Raw genomic sequence first — 19,223 nt, 5'->3', positions numbered from 1 at the left:
CGTGGAGTCTCACAGCATCTAGAAAGTATGTGGGCTAGTTAGCTTTAATTGTCAAACAGCCTCGAGTCATCTGAGAAGAAAGCCTATATTGAGGGGTTGCTTAGATTAGATCAGCCTGTAGGTGTGTATAGGGGGAGTGTCTTGATTGTTAATGGATATAAAAGGGCTCAGCCCACTGTGGGGAATACCATTCATTCCCTAGGCATCAATGGTGGTTCTGGGTGGTATAAGAAAGACAGGTGAGCATAAAGGACCTAGCAAGCATTCCTCCATGACTTTTTCTTAAGTTTCTGCCCAGACTTCCATCAGTGTTGGACTGTGACCTGGAAATGTAAGCTAAATTAATCTTTTCCTCCCGAGTTGCTTTTGGTTAGAGTGGTTTGTGTGTTTGTTTGTTTTTTGCTTTTCTTTCTCAGCAACAAAATAAACCTACAACAGTACACTGTAATAAATAGGTGTTTTGGTGCTCAGGAATTGCTAGCCTGTTCTGACAGAGTCCATCCAAACAAGACATGCCAGGCTTGCCTTACAGCTGTGCCTCTTGTTCATAGCCCAGGTCTGTGCAGCTCAACTTTGTTACTAAAACATGTTCAACTTCTATACTGAATTTTGAATACTATAGCAAAGAGAAACACCACTGGGGATGGACTCACGGGCGCATCCTGCTTCGTATTTTGCAGCAGGAGTAAGAATCTCAGCTTTTTGGTCCTTCCTCTCTTCTTTGCTGGCCAGTTTCATGCAGAGTGGAAGCAGATTGCTTGGCCTCTGTGAGACCAGCAGAGGGCGCACACGGCTCTTACTAAAGCCTTTCCAAGCCTGAGACCATGCACACCAAAAGGAATTTAAATAGAAATTAAACCTTCCAAAACAAGAAACCTATTTCCTTTGGACACTCATGAGGTTGCTAGGAAAAGGGGAAGAGAGCTCAGCACATTTTTCCTCTAACAAAAAAGTATGTGATTACATTTACAAATATAAAAATGTTTCCTTTTGGGTTTATACACAAGATGCAAATTTTAGTCACCCTACACAGAGGCTCCAGGCCAGTTTAGCGTGAGAACTGTTGAATATTAGATTATGTGGTTAACATACCATCATCTCCTATTTCCTGTTCATTTAACAAAGGGACAAGAAGTTTTTGTGCTTTTGCAAATCTTTTAATATAAAACAAAAACAAAAACAAAACCAAAAAAACCAAAAAAAAAAAAAAAAAAAAAAAAAAAAAACCAAGAAGTATTTTGGTGGCGTTGGTTGCTGACTAAAAGACTAGGGTCCAGATTCTAATTTTAATTTTAATGGTGTCTGATAAATAAATGGGAAGACTGGGGCTGAATTGCAAACCTTCCACAGACCATTGAGTTAATATTACCTTTGTTCTGACTTAAGTGTTGAAAACCAGAAAATAGTTTCTCTCCTGTTTAGATACCATCTCTTCCTTTTCAGAGAAAAAAGGCCTTTGGATCTTTAATAAACAGGTAGGTTGTTTTTAGCCAAGTGACTTTATACTCTTGAGGAGCAGGTATGTAGGCAGAGTGGCACAGGAAGGAAGGCAGATGGTCCTAGAACAAGCTGTTGGCTGATTGCTCCTTACTGATCAACGAGGAGTCTCTGTCCCCCTTAACTTGTCCCACCCTCTCCAACTTTCTAAGTGCGGCAAAGTTCAGCAGTTTAATAGGACCTTTACCCTTGCCAAATCAATATATTGACTTCATCTTTCTAATGTGAGTCAAGACTTGGAAAATGAAAAGCTAAAACCTCTTGTTTAATTGCTGAAAAGCTGAGAGTGGGGTCAAGCCAAAGGACTTCACCTCTGAAAGCCCTGTTTTCCATGGCACAAAATGAAGGGTTGAATTATGTACCCACAAGGTCCAACGTTCTGTGGTTTTATTCATTAAAAACCATGCTTTGGGGAAGAGAATTCTAACACAGATGCCACCTGAATTAATCTTATCCTTTAAGATTCCAGTAAGGCAGAGAGGGCTGAAGCTCAGTTGGTAGAATGATTTCCTAGTATACACAAAGCCCTGGGTATCGCATGAAATCTAGTGTGGTGGCTCGTGCCTGGAATTCCAGCACTCAGGTGCTGAGACAGCCGGAGAGCAGAAGTTCAAAGTCATCTTTGGCTACATATGGAATTTGAGTCCATCTTCAGACCTTGTCTCAATAGAATTTTTTTTTTCAAGTGAAATGAGCCCTACCCATCCATCATTCACACAACCAATAATTTCCCTCGGCTTCCAGGGGTTGGGGTTGGGGCTGGGGGTGGTTTGTATTTTTCCTGGTGACCCCTGGATCAGAGATTGCCCTGATGTTTAGTTTGGTAACCATCTCTTTCTGAACTTGGCCTAATCTCTTTCTATGTATCACACCCCTGAGCCTATGGTCTCCAGGAATCCTACTGGCTACCACATACTTGAGCTATAGGCTTGACCATAGGATGAAAGCAATTTAAACTTGGTGTCTGCACTAGGCATGGTTCTTCACAGGAATAGAGTGAATGGAATGTATGTATAAGAGGGGGTTGGTTAGATGGCTTTGCATAAGCAGAGACTGGAACATCTCTGACTGAGTCATCTCAGACGATGATTGTCTCCAGGCTACAAAGCCAAGGAAGCCAGTAGCTGCTCTGGGCAAGAAGCTGGAAGCCTTGGAAAGAGGAGCAATAAGGCAACCCCAGGATGAGCGGAGAAGGCCTCTCTAGCTCAACTTGGGGTTCAAAGGCTGAAGAATCTAGAAGTCTGGTGTCTGTGTGTGACAGTCACAGCAAAACCTGAGCTTGTCCAAGAAAAATCAAGAGTAAGTCCAAAGAGAGGGGAAGTGGACAGCAGCCCCCATCCCTAACCCAGAAGCTATCAAAGGAAAAATTAGTTTTCTCCAAGGGAGTCTCACTGAATATACAAACCACACCTAAGAGCACACCCCATGCTCAGCAGTAGACGACCAACAGCAACCAACAGCAAAATGAATTCGGTGGTATTTTTGGAGTGTTTGTTTGATTGAGTTTTGACTTATAATGCTTTGTCTGGGCATATTTTTTTAACCTTATAGGTCTTTTGCTTGTATATTATAGTTTTCAATTTTGTGTTTTTATGGGATTTCTATGAGCAAACGGGTGTATCTCTGTGTCTCTATGTGTTTCTTGTACATTTTATTTGCCCCTTCCTTCCTTCCTTCCTTCCTTCCTTCCTTCCTTCCTTCCTTCCTTCCTTCCTTCCTTCCTTCCTTCCTTCTTTCCTCCCTCCCTCCCTCTCTCTCTTTCTTTCTCTCTCTCTCACTCTTTCTTTTTCTTTCCTTCCTTCTTCTCTCTCTTTCTCTTCCTCCTCCTCCTTCTCTTCCTCCTCTTTCTTCTTCTCCACATGTTTATTTTCTAACGAGAGAGAGAAAGGAAGGGTGTGGACTTGGGTGAGTGGGAAAGATCTGGGACAAGCTAGGAGAAGGGAAAATGTGGTCAGAATATTTTGTATGGAAAAAGAAAAGACTGGGAGCTCAAGCTTTCTCTTTCTGCTTTGTTCTCCCATCTTATTGATGGAGAGAACGTTCAGTCGGGTCTCCCCACTAAGCTCACACTCCCTCATGCCAATCATCTTTGGAAACACTCTCAAAGACATGAGAGAATATCTTGTGTATTATATGGATGCATCACCTGTCAATTAAAAAGCCCATGGCCCATGGCTTAAGCAGGAAATAGAAGGAAGAACATCCAGGAGGCAGAAAGAATTCTGGGATAGAGCCATGTGGGAGATCAGTCCAAGAAGATGTGAGGAGACAGACGCATGGTGCCTGAGCACAGGTAACCAGCTACATGGCAGAATATTGGTTAAAATAATTGGATTATTTTAGTTATGCTATAGTAAGAGAATAGCCTAACTATATGGGCAAGGTATTTGTAAATATTTTGAGTCTGAATCTTATTTCTGGGAGCATGGGCTGAGAGGTAGAATTGGACCTAACTTTCACATCTAGAAATATCTTATCAAATCTCTCTGTCCAGTACAGTTGTTACTAGAGCAGTCAGGGGTAAAGCCTGAGCCCAGACATCTCTAACAAGCCTGGGACACCTGACCTCAGCAGACAAACTAGGGAAACAAAGTGATTGGGGAAATGCAGAGATTTATTCAATATGGCCACACTAATGAAAGGAACCAAGAGGTCAGTGATTCAGCCCTCACTCCCAGGTTCACCTTTGCAATTCTCATGTAAAGTTTAGGTCTAAACAGAGGTCTAAGAAGTCCTGGTCAAAGTGTTGCCCATCCATCATCCTTATGTGGGTTCCAGGCTCTCCTTCAAGGTAGTCTGACAAGTGTCACCACTGTGTGACATCTCTTTTCTAGAACCAAGTTTTCAACTGGTTGTCCTGGAGGCTTCAGTCTTTCCTTCTCCCGGCAGAAGATTTTTTGGAGGAAATTCCAGTTCCTTAGGAGTTGTTCCAAAAGTATGATAGCCAAAAGGAGGGGCACATATTTTTTTTTTAGAATATCTTCATCCCTGCCATGATGGTTCAAAGTTAACATGCGTCTGAGTTAGGGTTTTATTGATGTGAAGAGACACCATGACCACAGCAATTCTTATTAAAGAAAACCTCTAATTTGGGCTGGCTTACAGGTTCAGATTTTGTCCATTATTGTCATGGTGGGAGGCATGATGATACACAAGCAGACATGGGGCTGGAGTAGTTGCTGAGAGTTCTACATCTGGATAGGCAGGCAACAAGAAGAGAGTGTGACTGGGCATGGCTTGAGCTTCTGAAACACCCATAGTGACACACTTCCTCCAACTAGGCCACATCTACTCCAACAAGGCCACACCTCCCAATTGTGCTGTTCTCTGTCCGTAATCCTATAGTAGGCGTTTCCATTTAAACAACACCACCAGCCGGGCGTGGTGGCGCACGCCTTTAATCCCAGCACTCGGGAGGCAGAGGCAGGCGGATTTCTGAGTTCGAGGCCAGCCTGGTCTACAAAGTGAGTTCCAGGACAGCCAGGGCTACACAGAGAAACCCTGTCTCGAAAAAACCAAAAAAAAAAAAAAAAAAAAAAACACCACCAAAGTCAGATACCAAAACCCCACCACTTGTTAAGCCATCCTGCAAACACATTGTTGAAGCCATACTTACTCCATCTCCAAACAGACAGCAAAGCCGTGATTTCCCTAGCACATCGTCCTGGATTCAGCCAAAAGCATACTGACATCTTTCTCAGAAGAGAACTGGGGTTTTCTGATGGTCTTCCTCTATTCCTGACACACTGTCACAGCTCTCTTGACCCTAATCCTACTGGGGAATTTCTGCCCTTAACACATTATTGTGCCTCCACCATCCTCTCTTTGGTCCCCAGGTCCCTCCTCTGTAGATGCTGCTCAGTCCCAAACAGCTCATCATTTTATATCTTCAAACCTTGACTAGACCCTTGGAGTTTCACTTCCTTTGAGAATTCATGGTATTTTCCTTGAAAGGAGCTTTTAAAGTTGTATTTAAATTAAAGAGCAGGGGCCAGAGACAGGAGGGCCTTTAGTTCAACTCTATCTTAGATAAATAAATGGATAGACAGACAGGTAGGTAGATAGATAGATAGATAGATAGATAGATAGATAGATAGATAGATAGGTGATAGATAGATAGATAGATAGATAGAAGACAGATAGATATGGATGATAGACAGTTAGAAATGATAAATAATAGAGAGATGATAGATGACAGAGTGATGGATGGATAGATGAATTCATCTCCTTTTTCTAACCAAGAAATCAGATTCTGAGCTTCCTAACACCCAAAGCAAGTAGAGAAAAGAGTGCTAGGAATGGTCATTAGTGCTGGTCAGACAGGACTACAAGTCAGACACACTCCTATCCTGACCTTCAAGTCACAATCAAGGTGGATACAGGTGAGTAGCTTTATTATGACACATGGTGTCAATGGGAAAGCATGGAACCAAACTTGTCTTAGAGGGTTGACACATAGGGGAAGAGATGTCTAAGATAAAGTAATATTAGCTAAGGAGTGTGTGTGTAACACACACACACACACTGAGCCAGCACACCTAGCCTCCAATTGCTCTTACTGCTGGCTGTCCATAGCACACAGCAGCTCCTTCTCAGGAGATGTTCTCATAGCTAATGGGAAACATCTCATCTAGTGATAAACCATTGTCCTCAAGGCAGCTCTCAACCCATGGTCCTCTGATTCTAGAAAACTTAAACAGCATGTCCTCCCATAAGGGAGGCCTCTTGTTAATGCAACTTGTGTTACCGTGTCTTTGCCCTCATGAATCAAAGCACCCCAAGTCTATCTGATGTCACATCCTGGGCCTCTCCCATTTCCCATGTTAGTTCCTCTTTAGTGTGGTCCCTGAGGTCAGATATGGCAGAACATGCCTTTAATCCCAGCACTCAGGAGGAGAGGAAGACAGATCTCTGGGAGTTAGATGCCAGCCTGGTTTACACAGTGAAATCCTGTCTCAAACAAAAACAGAACAATAACTAAATGACATCTCAAATCCTTGGACTGTGCTTCTGAGAAACAAGTTTTAAAGACAGTGCTTCTGAGACTGAAGTTGCCAGGGGAAGCTCATTTGAAGTTTTCATTGACTTAAGCTACAGCTGATTTCAAAACATTTCCTCTGACCTGGGTTTGGTTCCCAGCTCTCACAAAAGGCATCTCATAACCCCTGTCACTCCAGTTCTGGGGATCCAATGCCCTCCTCTGGCTTCCGTAGGCACCTGCGCACGTGTAGCGAACATAAACACATCAAGCACACCCAAACACATAAATACAAAATAAATGAGTCTTTTTTCCCCCAAAAGTTCCTCTGTTATACATCCAATTACACTTCTGGTTCCAGGATCACAGTTAAACTTTACCTTCATACACCCTCCTAACTTTACAAATAAGAGACACCAAGATCAGGCTATCATGGCACCTGGGTGGCGTCCTCTGAGCCTCAGTCTCTTTGAAAAGCAGGAATAATAATCTGTGTTCCTTCAGCTTTCTCACAGACCAAGCAGAAGAGAGCCTACCTCAAGCTAGAACATTGACTCTTATTTGAGGCTAAGACCTACAAGCGCTTGCCATGCCTCACATCAAATAAACCGAGTCTGCTTTTAGTCTCTTACGTGTTTTGTCAGTGAATCACTGACTATATCCACCTTGAAGATAATGATAAATTAAGTTTCTGAACCTATAAGATCAGACACTGGATCATGACATGGACAATCTCTGACATTTAACCCTAAATAGCCTAATGTTTCTGTTATGGTTTGTATATCCTCAGCCCAAGGAGTGGCACTATTAGAAGGTGTGGCCCTGTTGGAGTAGGTGTGGCCTTGTTTGACTAGGTGTGTCACTGTGGATGTGGGCTTTAAGATCCTCATTCTAGTTGACTGGAAGCCAGTATTCTGCTAGCAGCCTTCAGACGAAGATGTAGAATTCTCAGCTCTCCCTGTACCATGCCTGCCTAGATGCTGCCCTGCTCCCACCTTGATGATAATGGACTGAACCTCTGAACCTGTAAGCCAGCCCCGATTAAGCTATCCTTTGTAAGACTTACCTTGGTCATGTGCCTGTTCACAGCAGTAAAACCCTAACTAAGACAGTTCCCTTCCTCCTTTTACCCCCTATAGATTGAAGTGAATGACTGCCCATGGTTCGGGCTGGGAGATGGACTAGAAGGATGAGAGGACTCTAGTAGAACCTACTGTAAGGGAAAGAAGTGGAGTTCCTCCCCAATATGCAATGAGCCTTTCAATTTCTTGCTCTGGGCAGTGAATACAATCCATGAATTAAAGATAATTAGTGCCCTTCTAGAAAGCACAATTTTAATTACAGACAGTTAAGTGTGTTTGGGGCATTTGAGAAGAATCAAGTGTTTCACAGATCACAGAGGGTCCTTGCTGGCTGGCGGGAAAACTTGGTGCTCTTGATAACTCAGTTATCATTAGAGGAATGCGAGATAGAAGGAAACCAGCATTTAAGGGGCAGTGGAGGATGGAGCAGTCAACCTTAATACAATAGAACACCCCACTGATGTGTACCCTACAAAGGAGGCTGAATGTTCAAGTTCCTGGGGTGAACTTGCTCTCAACCCTCCTTTGGTCTCACAAGAGACTACTAAGAGCCAGGCACTGGGCACCATAGAAATAAACAATAAATCTAGCATACATAGCCCACATCTCAGAGTACTATGTTGATTGATTAGCACATGCTGTGGGGTAATGTTATAAACTGAACCCATATGATGGAATCTAGTTCAAGGTGACATTTCCAAGAAGCTAGTCAGATATTATCAGGCTTGAAGGTCACTGAAGATGGACCCCCCTCCCTCATAGACAACAGTTATATTTCTGCTCTTAGGTTGAGAAATAATTTCTGAACTTCCCAAAAGGTCACAAAGCTACTATCAGCCAGATACTATAATCCTTTCTAGTAAAGGACTAAGACATTCCATTGTCCCTTCCCTTAAGACTTAATCTGGATGGATTTGTCAACCACCTGGACAGGACTACCTATCCCAATCTATTTTAAGGCTACTCTGTGGACTTTAAGAAATAATATAAAACTCACCTAAAAATGTAGGTTGGCACAATAGACTCTGGCCACTGGCCACTGGCCACTGGCCACTGTCACCCCATGGAAGTGTTTTTCCTCTGCAAACGTCCTTGTGCACTAGACACTCTCACCCCTTGACAGTACCTCACTTCACTCTAGGGGAGTCTTTCATCTATAGTATATGCAGTGTGTCACCTCTGGATTCTTTCAACAGAGATCACAGGATGTGGGATAAGTGTGGACCAGCCCGGTCTTGCAACAGCTGCAGGAGATGGAGTTGTTGGGGAATAATTTGATCATGAAAATGGAGCCCTTGTGAATGAGTAAGACTAGTACCTTTGTGGAAAAGACACAAAGTGACAAAGCTCTACCATGTGACACAACATTAGAAGACAGCCATTTGAAAATGAGAAAGAGGGCTGTCACCAAATGCCAGGTGTGTGTGTGTGTGTGTGTGTGTGTATGTGTGTGTGTGTGTGTGTGTGTAAGCAGGTACACAAGTTCCATTGCACATGTGGTAGTCAGAGACAAATTTCAGGACTCAATTCTCCCATTCCAGTGGGTTTAAAGCAGGGTCTCTCTTGTTTCTGCTACTATGTATGGCAGATCAGCTGGCTTGTGAGCTTCCAGCCAATTTCCCTTTCTCTGCTTCCTGTCTCATTATAGAAGTGCTGGAATTACAGATGTGCATCACAATATCCAGCATTTTCAGGTGAGTTTTAGGAACAAGTCAGATGATCAGGCTTGCATGGGAAGAGCTTCTACCCATTAAGCCTTCTCTCCAGCCCCAACCCTTGCCAAAGAATTTTTAATTATTTTTAGTTATCATGTAAAACGATAGGTTTCATTATGACATTTTCATACACATATTTATTGGACTTGGTCATACTTGCTCCTGCCCACCTCCAATCTTCCCCAGAAGTTTATTCATCTTGGGATGAATAAAACCTGGCAAGGTGTGTGGTTAGAGGGCTGGGTGGGGTGGGGGCAGGGAGGAGAACAATACTCTAGATGAAATTCAACAAGGATGGGGCAACAAGAAAGCATGGCTCAGTTTCAGAATGGAAGAAAGTTCTCTGGAGTTGTTCAGCAGGATTTCAGTGATAGAGTGGGTTGAGATAGGCTCTAAAAAGAGATGAAAGAGTGAAGGCTTTGTACTTAATTTTAAGTACAGTGAGAGACACTCAGCCATTTAAAGGGAATAGCAAAGTCTTAAAGAGATTTCTAGTATCTTTGGGTTTTATCCAGGGAAGGAATCTACAACTTCTTTGGATTGCTAATCTGCTAGGTAACTGAAAGAAGATGTTTACCTAAGCCATTCACTCTCGGCCACATTGGGTCCCTCCATCAGCTGTCCTCCATGGACATGGGATTAGATCTAGAGCCTGTAATTCTACGTCCACAATGTGTGTGTGTGTGTGTGTGTGTGTGTGTGTGTGTGTGTGGTGTGTTCATATATATGGGCACATGTATGTATAAATTTATATGCACACATATGCATGTGCATGTCCTAGTCAGAGACAAATTCATATGTCATTCCTCAGATGTTGCCTACTCTTGTTTGCAACAAGACCTCTCATTGACTTGAAACTTTGCCAAATTCGTCTACTCAGTGAACTCCAGGGGTCCACCTGTTGCTCTCCCTTCTAACTTGCCATTGCTGGGATTACAAGTGTACACTACCATGCCTGGCATTTTTTATTTCAGTTCCTGTGGCTCTGACTCAGATCCTCACATTTGTAAGGCAAGTGCTTTACCAACTATGTGGTCTCCCTAGCCTTCCACCTCCCTTCACAACAGCTCCACCCACCTTGCTCCAATGTTCAGCCCTCACTCAACATGCCTAACAATTAGAATGCATTGCATAAATATTTGTCAAGTGAAACAGTGAAGAGATGCCTTTGGGTGTCCCTCTCAGTGGCTCACAGGGCCATTTGACTAGTCCCTGGATACACTGGGAATCTCCAGTTACCACCAGGTTGGATCAGCAAATATAGTATTACTGCTCTTTATAACTTAACACATGATATTAACTCATTAATAGTGAACTCATGCCAACAGCATTGCAATACAGACTTAAAGGAAGCTTATTGGACAAACCCATTTCCCTGTTAGAAACATCACAGCCTTCTTGCACTTAAGAAGAGAAAGTGACATATGGGTATAGAAAGATGACTTAGTGATGAAGAGAGTAGCCCTCTTGCAGAGGACCTGAGTTCTCAGTACGCACATTGGGTAGCTCACAACCATCCTGTAACTCCAGTTCTAGAATATCCAATGCCACTTCTGGTCTCCATGGACATTGCACTCATGTTCACAAACCCACACACAGATACAGGTATCTATACATAATTTTTTTAAAGGAGGAGGAGGAAAAGGGAAGAAAAATAGGAAAAGGAAGAAGAGAAGGAAAATAAAAAAGGAAGAAAAGAAGAAGAGGAAGAAGAAGAAGGAGAAGAAGAAGGAGGAGGAGAAGAAGAGGAGGAAGAAGAAGAAGGAGGAGGAGAAGAAGAGGAAGAAGTAGAAGAAGGGTCTTGGGGTCTTGGGGGCTTATTTTAAATTGAAATGACTAACCATAAGTGCCAAGGAACAGCCTCATCTTAGAGAGGGATTCTGAGGAAGGGGTATTTGGGAGAGGCAAAGTGACTCAAAGTTAAATGATGGGGTACAAGCTGACAGCCTTGTAGTCTGCTCAAGATGACTTCCTAGACAGCTCTTTGTAGATAGCTCTTAGCTCTATAGTCTGCTCAAGATAGCTTTTTGCTCAAGGCAGCTCTCTGCTTGAGACAGCTCTTCTCATGCTAGGGAAAAAAAAATCTAAAAGTTCTGGATAGCTCATAGGTTTTCAATCCAAAGTCAGAAAAGCTGCTACAAAAAATTATTGGATTTAGAAAAAAAGTCTAAAAGAGCTGTGCTCACTCTCTAAGCAGTTCTCTCTGGGTAGCTACTAGAAAGAAAGAAAAAAAAAATCTCAAAGAGCTGTGTTCTCTCTCCAAGCAGTTCTGAGTAGCTGTCTTTTGCAATTCAAAGCCTAGTCTTTTACTTACATATCAATTCAGCCATTTACTCCAGGTTCCCCTTTGATATCCCACAAATTAGCATTTTATGATCTTAGCCCCTCAATTCTTAGAAAAAGACAGCCAGTATACTTCTGTTGTTGTTGTTGTTTGTTTGTTTTTTAATGTGGCAAATGAATTCAGAAATCTGCCTTCCTTTGTAAGCACAATCAATTAGCTAGCTCAGTGGGATCTGGCTCTGGAATTACTATTCCCACCATGCCTGAGCCAGGCTCTCTGCCAGGCTGACCTTGAACTCAAGAATCTGCCTGCTTTTGTAAGCACAAACAATAAACTTAGCTGGGTGGGACTTTGCCCTGTGATCACCACTGTCCAATCTCTTTATCTCCTTCTTTAATATTTTTCTGACAAACTGGCTCATAGGGCAGCTACCTTTGTTCTTTTAGGTCTGTGAAGCCCCTAATATAATTCTTATATATGACATATATAAGAATTGCATTCTTATATTTTGCATAGATGAGAAATAATATATTTTTGAACTCATGTTTTCAGCATTCTTTCCCACAGCCTTAAGGGCTGTCACAAAGGTCACAGCATTCTACCATTTTGCTGAGGCATTAGACAAACCCTCCCCTCCCAGTCTGATTATCATGGAGTCATTCACCTTGGCAGAGAAAACATTCCCCAATAACCTTGGCAAGGAAAATATTTCCTGAAGGAGGAACATGACGCTATATAAACTATATAAACAAGCCTTACACCCAACAACTGTCAAAACTTGTGGAGGGCACACCCTCCTGGCTCTGTTCCAGGAGCAGGAACCATGTCACAGGGTTGATTCCATGACCATGTAGGACTCAGCATACAAGGTAAAAGATGAAAAACCACAGTAGATAGACTGTGACAGGACCTCTATTTACAGTTTGAGAGCTAAGATGGGAAGATGAAAGGCAGCATGCTATCTTTGATCTCAGCTAAGGATGTGTGTTGGGCAAATCAGAGTTTTCAGTGCTTCACAAATGTCCATGTGCATGCCGTGGTGGTGGCATATTAGTTTAGGGCTTACAAATTTTCATGAATGAGTAAATCCATACATATGGAATTTATGAATACTGACCATTAACTGTGTTTCTATTGTAGAATTTATTGCCCCGAATTGAAGTGATTCCTGTATCCTTTCTTCCATTAGAATCTAGAGACTACCCAGTGAACAACTCAAAGAGTTAGCATAGATCGGAAATGACACACTAACCTGGGAGATTCTGCTGTATGGCTTTTCCATACGTGCTTTCCCATAAAATGTATGTGAGAATCCTGTACCATCGTTACTCCTAATGTGCAAGTGGGAGACTCAAGGCTTAGCAGTGATGGCAATACTTGCTCATAGAAAAATCATTAGCATTGAAGCAAAGGCTAACTTAGAAACCCACATGCTTAATGACTATGGTATCCTGTCTATGAATTTTAAATCATTTAGAGAAATCTTTAGAAAATGCATGGCCTTCTTTTCTTTGTTTGTTTGTTTGTAGAACATGATTTTAATATTTTCAACTGTAAGTATATTCAACAAACAGAATAATTATTTTAAGATATACTTCGTTGTTACGTCTCCCTTTTCAGTTCTGATTTTGTTAATTTGGATACTGTCTCTGTGCCCTCTGGTTAGTCTGGCTAAGGGTTTATCTATCTTGTTGATTTTCTCAAAGAACCAGTTCCTATTTTTGTTGATTGTTTGTATAGTTCTCTTTGTTTCTACTTGGTTGATTTCAGCCCAAGTTTGCTTATTTCCTGCCCTCTACTCCCCTTGGGTATATTTGCTTCCTTTTGTTCTAGAGCTTTCAGGTGTGCTGTCAAGCTGCTCTCTCCAGTTTCTTTTGGAAGACACTTAGAGCTATGAGTTTTCCTCTTAGCACTGCTTTCATTGTGTCCCATAAGTTTTGGTATGGTATGTATATGTATTCATTTTCATTAAATTCTAAAAAGCCTTTAATTTCTGTCTTTATTTCTTCTTTGACCAAGTTATCATTGAGTAGAGTGTTGTTCAGCTTCCATGTATATGTGTGATTTCCATTGTTTTTGTTGGGATTTAAGACCAGCCTTAGTCCGTGGTGATCTGATAGGATGCATGGGATTATTTCAATTTTCTTATATCTGTTGAGGCCTGTTTTATGACCAATTATATGGTCAATTTTGGAGAAGGTGCCATGAGGTGCTGAGAAGATGGTATATTCTTTTGATTTAGGGTGAAATGTCCTATAAAAATATCCATTAGATCCATTTGGTTTGTAACTTCTCTTAGTTTCACTGTGTCTTTGTTTAGTTTCTGTTTTTATAATCTGTCCATTGTTGAGAGTGGGGTGTTGAAGTCTCCCACTATTGTTGTGTGGGGTGCAATGTGTGCTTTAAGCTTTAGTAAAGTTTCTTTTATGAATGTGGGTGCCCTTGCATTTGGAGCATAGACGTTCAGAATTGAGAGATCTTCTTGGTAGAATTTTCCTTTTATGAGTATGAAGTGTCCTTCCTAATCTTTTCTGATAACTTTTGTTGAAAATCGATTTTATTTGATATTAAAATGGCTTGTTTCCAAGTTCCAACTCCAGCTTGTTTCTTGGGACCATTTGCTTGTAAAATTGTTTTCCAGCCCTTTACTTTGATGTAGTGTCTGTCTTTGTCACTGAGGTGTGTTTGCTGTATGCAAAATGCTGGGTCCTGTTTACATATCCAGTCTGTTAATCTATATCTTTTTTGGGGAATTGAGTCCATTGATGTTAAGAGATATTAAGGAAAAGTGATTGTTACTTCCTGTTATTTTTTGTTGTTAGAGGTAGAATTATGTTTGTGTGGTTATCTTCTTTTTAGTTTGATGAAAGATTACTTTCTTGCTTTTTCTAGGGTGTAGTTTCCCTCCTTGTGTTGGTGTTTTCCATCTATTATCTTTTGGATTTGTGGGAAGATATTGTGCAAATTTGGTTTTGTCATAGAATATCTTGGTTTCTCCGATGGTGGTAATTGAGAGGTTTGCTGGATATAGTAGCCTGGGCTGGCATTTGTGTTCTCTTAGGGTCTGTATGACATCTTCCCAGGATCTTTTAGCTTTCATAGTCTCTGGTGAGAAGTCTGGTGGAATTTCGATAGGTCTGCCTTTATATGTTACTTGATGTTTTTCCCTTGCTGCTTTTAATATTCTTTCTTTGTTTAATGCATTTGGTGTTTTGATTATTATGTGACAGGATGAATTTGAATTGCTTTTCTGGCCCAGTCTATTTGGAGTTCTGTAGGCTTCTTGTATGTTCATGGGCATCTCTTTCATTAGGTTAGGGAAGGTTTTTTTTTCTATAATTTTGTTGAAGATATTTGCTGGCCATTTAAGTTGGGAATCTTCATTCTCTTCTATACCTATAATCCTTAGGTTAGGTCTTCTCATTGTGTCCTGGATTTCCTGGATGTTTTGGGTTAGGAGCTTTTTGCTTTTTGCATTTTCTTTGACTGCTGTGTCAATGTTTTCTATGGTATCTTCTGCCCCTGAGATTCTCTCTTCTTATCTTTTGTATTCTGTTGTTGATGCTTGCATCTATGGCTCCTGATCTCTTTTCTAGGTTTTCTAACTCCAGTGTTGTCTCCCTTTGTGATTTCTTTATTGTTCCTATTCCCATTTTTAGGTCTTAGATGGTTTTGTTCATTTTCTTTGCCTGTTCGATTGTGTTTTCCTGTAATTCTTTAAGGAATTTTTGTGTTTCCTCTTTAAGAACTTCTGTTTATCTGTGATCTTCTGTACTTCTTTAAGGGCATTATTTACAACCTTCTTAAAGTCCTCTATTACCATCATGAGAAGTGATTTTAGACCCAAATCTTGCTTTTTGGTGCGATGGTATATCTAGGACTTCCTCTTGTGGGAAAATTGGGTTCTGATGTTCTGATGATGCCAAGTAACCTTAATTTCTGTTGCTTATGTTCTTTTGCTTCCCTGCCCTCACTATATTTGACTGGAGCCTGCCTTTCCTGTGATCTGGGTTGTGTCAGAACTCCTCAGAGTTCAGCTGTCTCTGTGATCCTGTGATTCTGTGATCCTGTGATCCTGAGATCCTGGGTGTGTCAGAGCTCCTGGGAATCAAGCTGTCTCTGCGACCCTGAGATCCTGGTGCGACCAAGATCCTGGGATCCTGGGCATGTTAAAGCGCCTGGGAATGGAGCTTCTTCTTGGTGTTGTGAGACTGGTTGCAGAGTTCATGCCCAAGGTCTGCTCAGGGCACTAGCCCAGACCTGAAGGAACCTGTGCCACTGGTCTGGCAGAGTTCCTGGGTCCCTGGGTCCCTCTGGTCCCAGTTACTCCCTGGTGTTGGAGCAGTTAACTCTGATCCTATGAATACATGGCCTTCTTATAATCAGCTGATTAGCCTCAAAAACAGGTAGTCAAGTAACCCAGCAAGAGAAGAGGGAAAGGGCTTCTTGAGAACTCTTGGAAGGTCTAGCAAGGAGGACAGCTACGCCATTGACTGAGGAAGTGTCTGTCTCTCAGGAAAAGTTCGTCCTCTTCCACCTAACATGAAGCTTTGGTAAGATGCTCTTGAGTGGTGAAAGAGGAAGTGGACACCCGCCTAACCTAAAGATCAGCCAAATTAATCCTGACAATCAGTGGGGTAATAAATGTGTCAGAGAGATTCCCTCCTTCCCATGGGTAAAGGATCTTCCAGGAGGAAGTGACTCTTATACATGGCCCTCGATCACTGACATCACCCACTTCGCTCCACTGTAGAACAGTGTGTTTGAATGGTATACCCATGCATAGCAAAGGTATTATTCCCATTTTTATAACATAGTCATTGTTTCCCATTGTCCCAGAAACATGATCACCAAATTTTGAGATAGCCTCAAGTTCACTTGTGGAGAGTTAAGGCTGAGCCTATCTTTGTACACAGGGCTCTGGCTTCTGCTTCTCATTCATTCCCAGGGAGCTTGGCCACTCTACAATGACTTGGCCTGCACATCTAGCTGGCCTCATTTTCCCCCTTGTACTGCATATCCCAGTTCCTGCCACCTTTTTAGAAGGCCTGACCTACCCTTTCACACTGAATTAAGTGTGCTACCATCTCGGTCACCTGGCACACATACCCCGTCACAGTTATCCGTATCTTTTTGACTAGACTGTAAGAACTTTGAAGGTAGATTTTTATTCCCTATGTATCTTGCTGCCCCAGTGCCCAGTACAATGGCTGTAGACTAAAGATACTTAATACTGAAGAAATTAAATTTGAGATGTTTTAGGACCTTTCGAGAAATCCAATTTTAACCATAGCCCAGAAAATGAGTCCCTAGTCCTACAACATGATGTTTGTGGAAGATAATTTACAGACGGAACCAAAAGGCATGCATTTGGACTCTGTAAATGATGCTCTGATCTGCCTGCTTGTATGGTAACTTGTGCAAGGCCTTTCGTTTGCTTTCACTTTGCTCTTTTGAAGATATAATTGCTTCTTGGTTCCATATTTCTATTGCTCATTACACTGTTCCGTGCCATTTCATTCTGAAAATAAAACAAAATAGGATATTTAAAATTAATGGTGCAAGGCACGGCTTTTTTCTCTCCCTCTCTCTCTTTCTCTCTACCTCTAGGCAGAATTAGCAAATGACTTGAACACAAGCCATTCTTTTTATTGGAAGTGTCTGGGTTTCATTAGGGTAAGAGAAATCACTGGTTAGAAGGAGAGGCCTCGGAGCCTCGGAGTTGCTAAGGTGTTCGTCTACCCCTACTGCCTCCGCCCCACCCTGGCAAACTCATGATGGCTGCTTCTGTTTTAATGTAAATTGAAAAGTCAAACCAATTTCTCTGAAACCAGGTAAGCAAGAAGGTGGGGTGAAGTTTTTAAAGGGTTGACAGAGTAGATCCATCAACCTACAGAAACTCTCCGCAGAATTTTTCTTCAAAAACAAAATCAATTGTCAGGAAAGCAAAAAACGAGAGAGGTTGTTACAGGTAGATCTGCCTTCAAGAAATGCTCAAAAAGCCAGGTAGGGTGGTACATACTTTTTACCCTAGTCATTAGAAGGCAGAGTCTGGTGGATCTCTGTGAGTTGGAGGTCAGCCTGGTCTACATAGTGAGTTCCAAGACATCCAGGGCTACATAATGAGACACTGTTTCAAAAATGAATAAACAAACAAACAAACAAATAAATAAATAGTTTTTTTCATGCTCAACCTCTCCCTCCCTCCCTCCCTCTCTCCCTCCCTCCCTCCCTCCCTTCCCCTCCCTCCCTTCCTCCCTTCCCCTCCCTCCCTTCCTCCTTTCCTCTTGTCACATGTTCTTCCTCTTCTTCCCTCTCTCTGTCTCCTCCTTCCTCTCCTACTTTCCTCTCCTCAGTCAGTAAGGTTTTAACTTGTTTCTGAGGCTGGCCTGGAACTCACTCTGTAAACTAGGCTGCCCTTAGCCTTGCTGTCTGCATCCTGTCTCAGCCTCCTGAGTGCTGGGATTAGAAGGGTAAACCACTGTAGTAAGCCTAAAACTTTTCTTTTTCTTTCTGTTTTTTTAAAGGTAATATATTTATTTTTATGCTTATAAGTACACTGTAGCTGTCTTCAGATGTACCATAAGAGGGCATCAGATCCCACTATGAATGATTGAGCTACCATGTGGGTGCTGGGAATTGAACTCAGGACCTCTGGAAGAGCAGCCAGTGCTCTTAGCTGCTGAGCCATCTCTCCAGACTGACTTTTCTTTTTCTTAACCTTAATTAACCTAATGGGAAACTGTTTAAGCCATGCTAAAAGTACATTTGATTATATATACTAATGTTTGTGTATAAATGAAGCAATTTATATCAGTGACACAAGAATTGAGAGTATTTGCCACGTCTCTGAAGCAAAGAAAAGACGGCGGTTGGGGTGGGTGTCTGCCTGCCAGAGTCAAGGCAGGTCAGGATCTGTTGGCCGATTTCCTGGCCTGCTGAGGCATGGAATGATAAAAGGAGGTGCACTTGAGGCTCAAGGTGAGGGGCTGAAGATTCTAGTGACCTTAGTAGAAGGAACAGGGAGGTTTTGGAGATGGGAACAAATGTCTTGTGTACATTTTAGCAAAATTGTTTCTGTTAGCGTGTGTCTTTGCTTCTCACAGTATTGTAGTGTAAGAAGGCTATGAGAAATACACTCAAGGCTGGCATGATAATGACTTGCAGCCCTCCCATTATCTGTCTCTTGGATCTTTGTTCTATCTTTCTTATAACCAGGGTCATTCCCCCCTTAGAGGACTATTTGACTTTGGACCAGCAGGGCAGGTATGCACAAGGCAGGGGATGAACTATTACTGCTTAGTTATAAGATGGTTGTCCTACCCATGAGGTAAGATAGTGCTATTAGGAAGTAGAATTTGACTAATTGAACATGCACATTGCAAACTCTAATGTGATGACTGACTATAACTGATATACAAAAAGGAAACGAAAAAAAAATGGAATAATATCAAGTGATCAGGCAAGCCCAGAAAAGGCAGAATACAAGGGAACAAAGAACAAGGGTAATGAATAAGAAATACTAACAAATCAACAAAACTTAATACAACAATATCAACAGTCATCGTGAATGCTGGCAGCCCAAATGCACCCATCAAAGGACAATTAAGAATCTGTATTCAAGGATCAATAAGAGAAAACAAGCTATATGCTCTCTGTAACAAACC

Source organism: Mus caroli, unplaced genomic scaffold (genome assembly GCF_978045245.1).
Source record: "Mus caroli unplaced genomic scaffold, Mus_caroli_1 scaffold_11, whole genome shotgun sequence".
NCBI lineage: Eukaryota > Metazoa > Chordata > Mammalia > Rodentia > Muridae > Mus > Mus caroli.
This window is presented reverse-complemented; position numbering follows the sequence as displayed.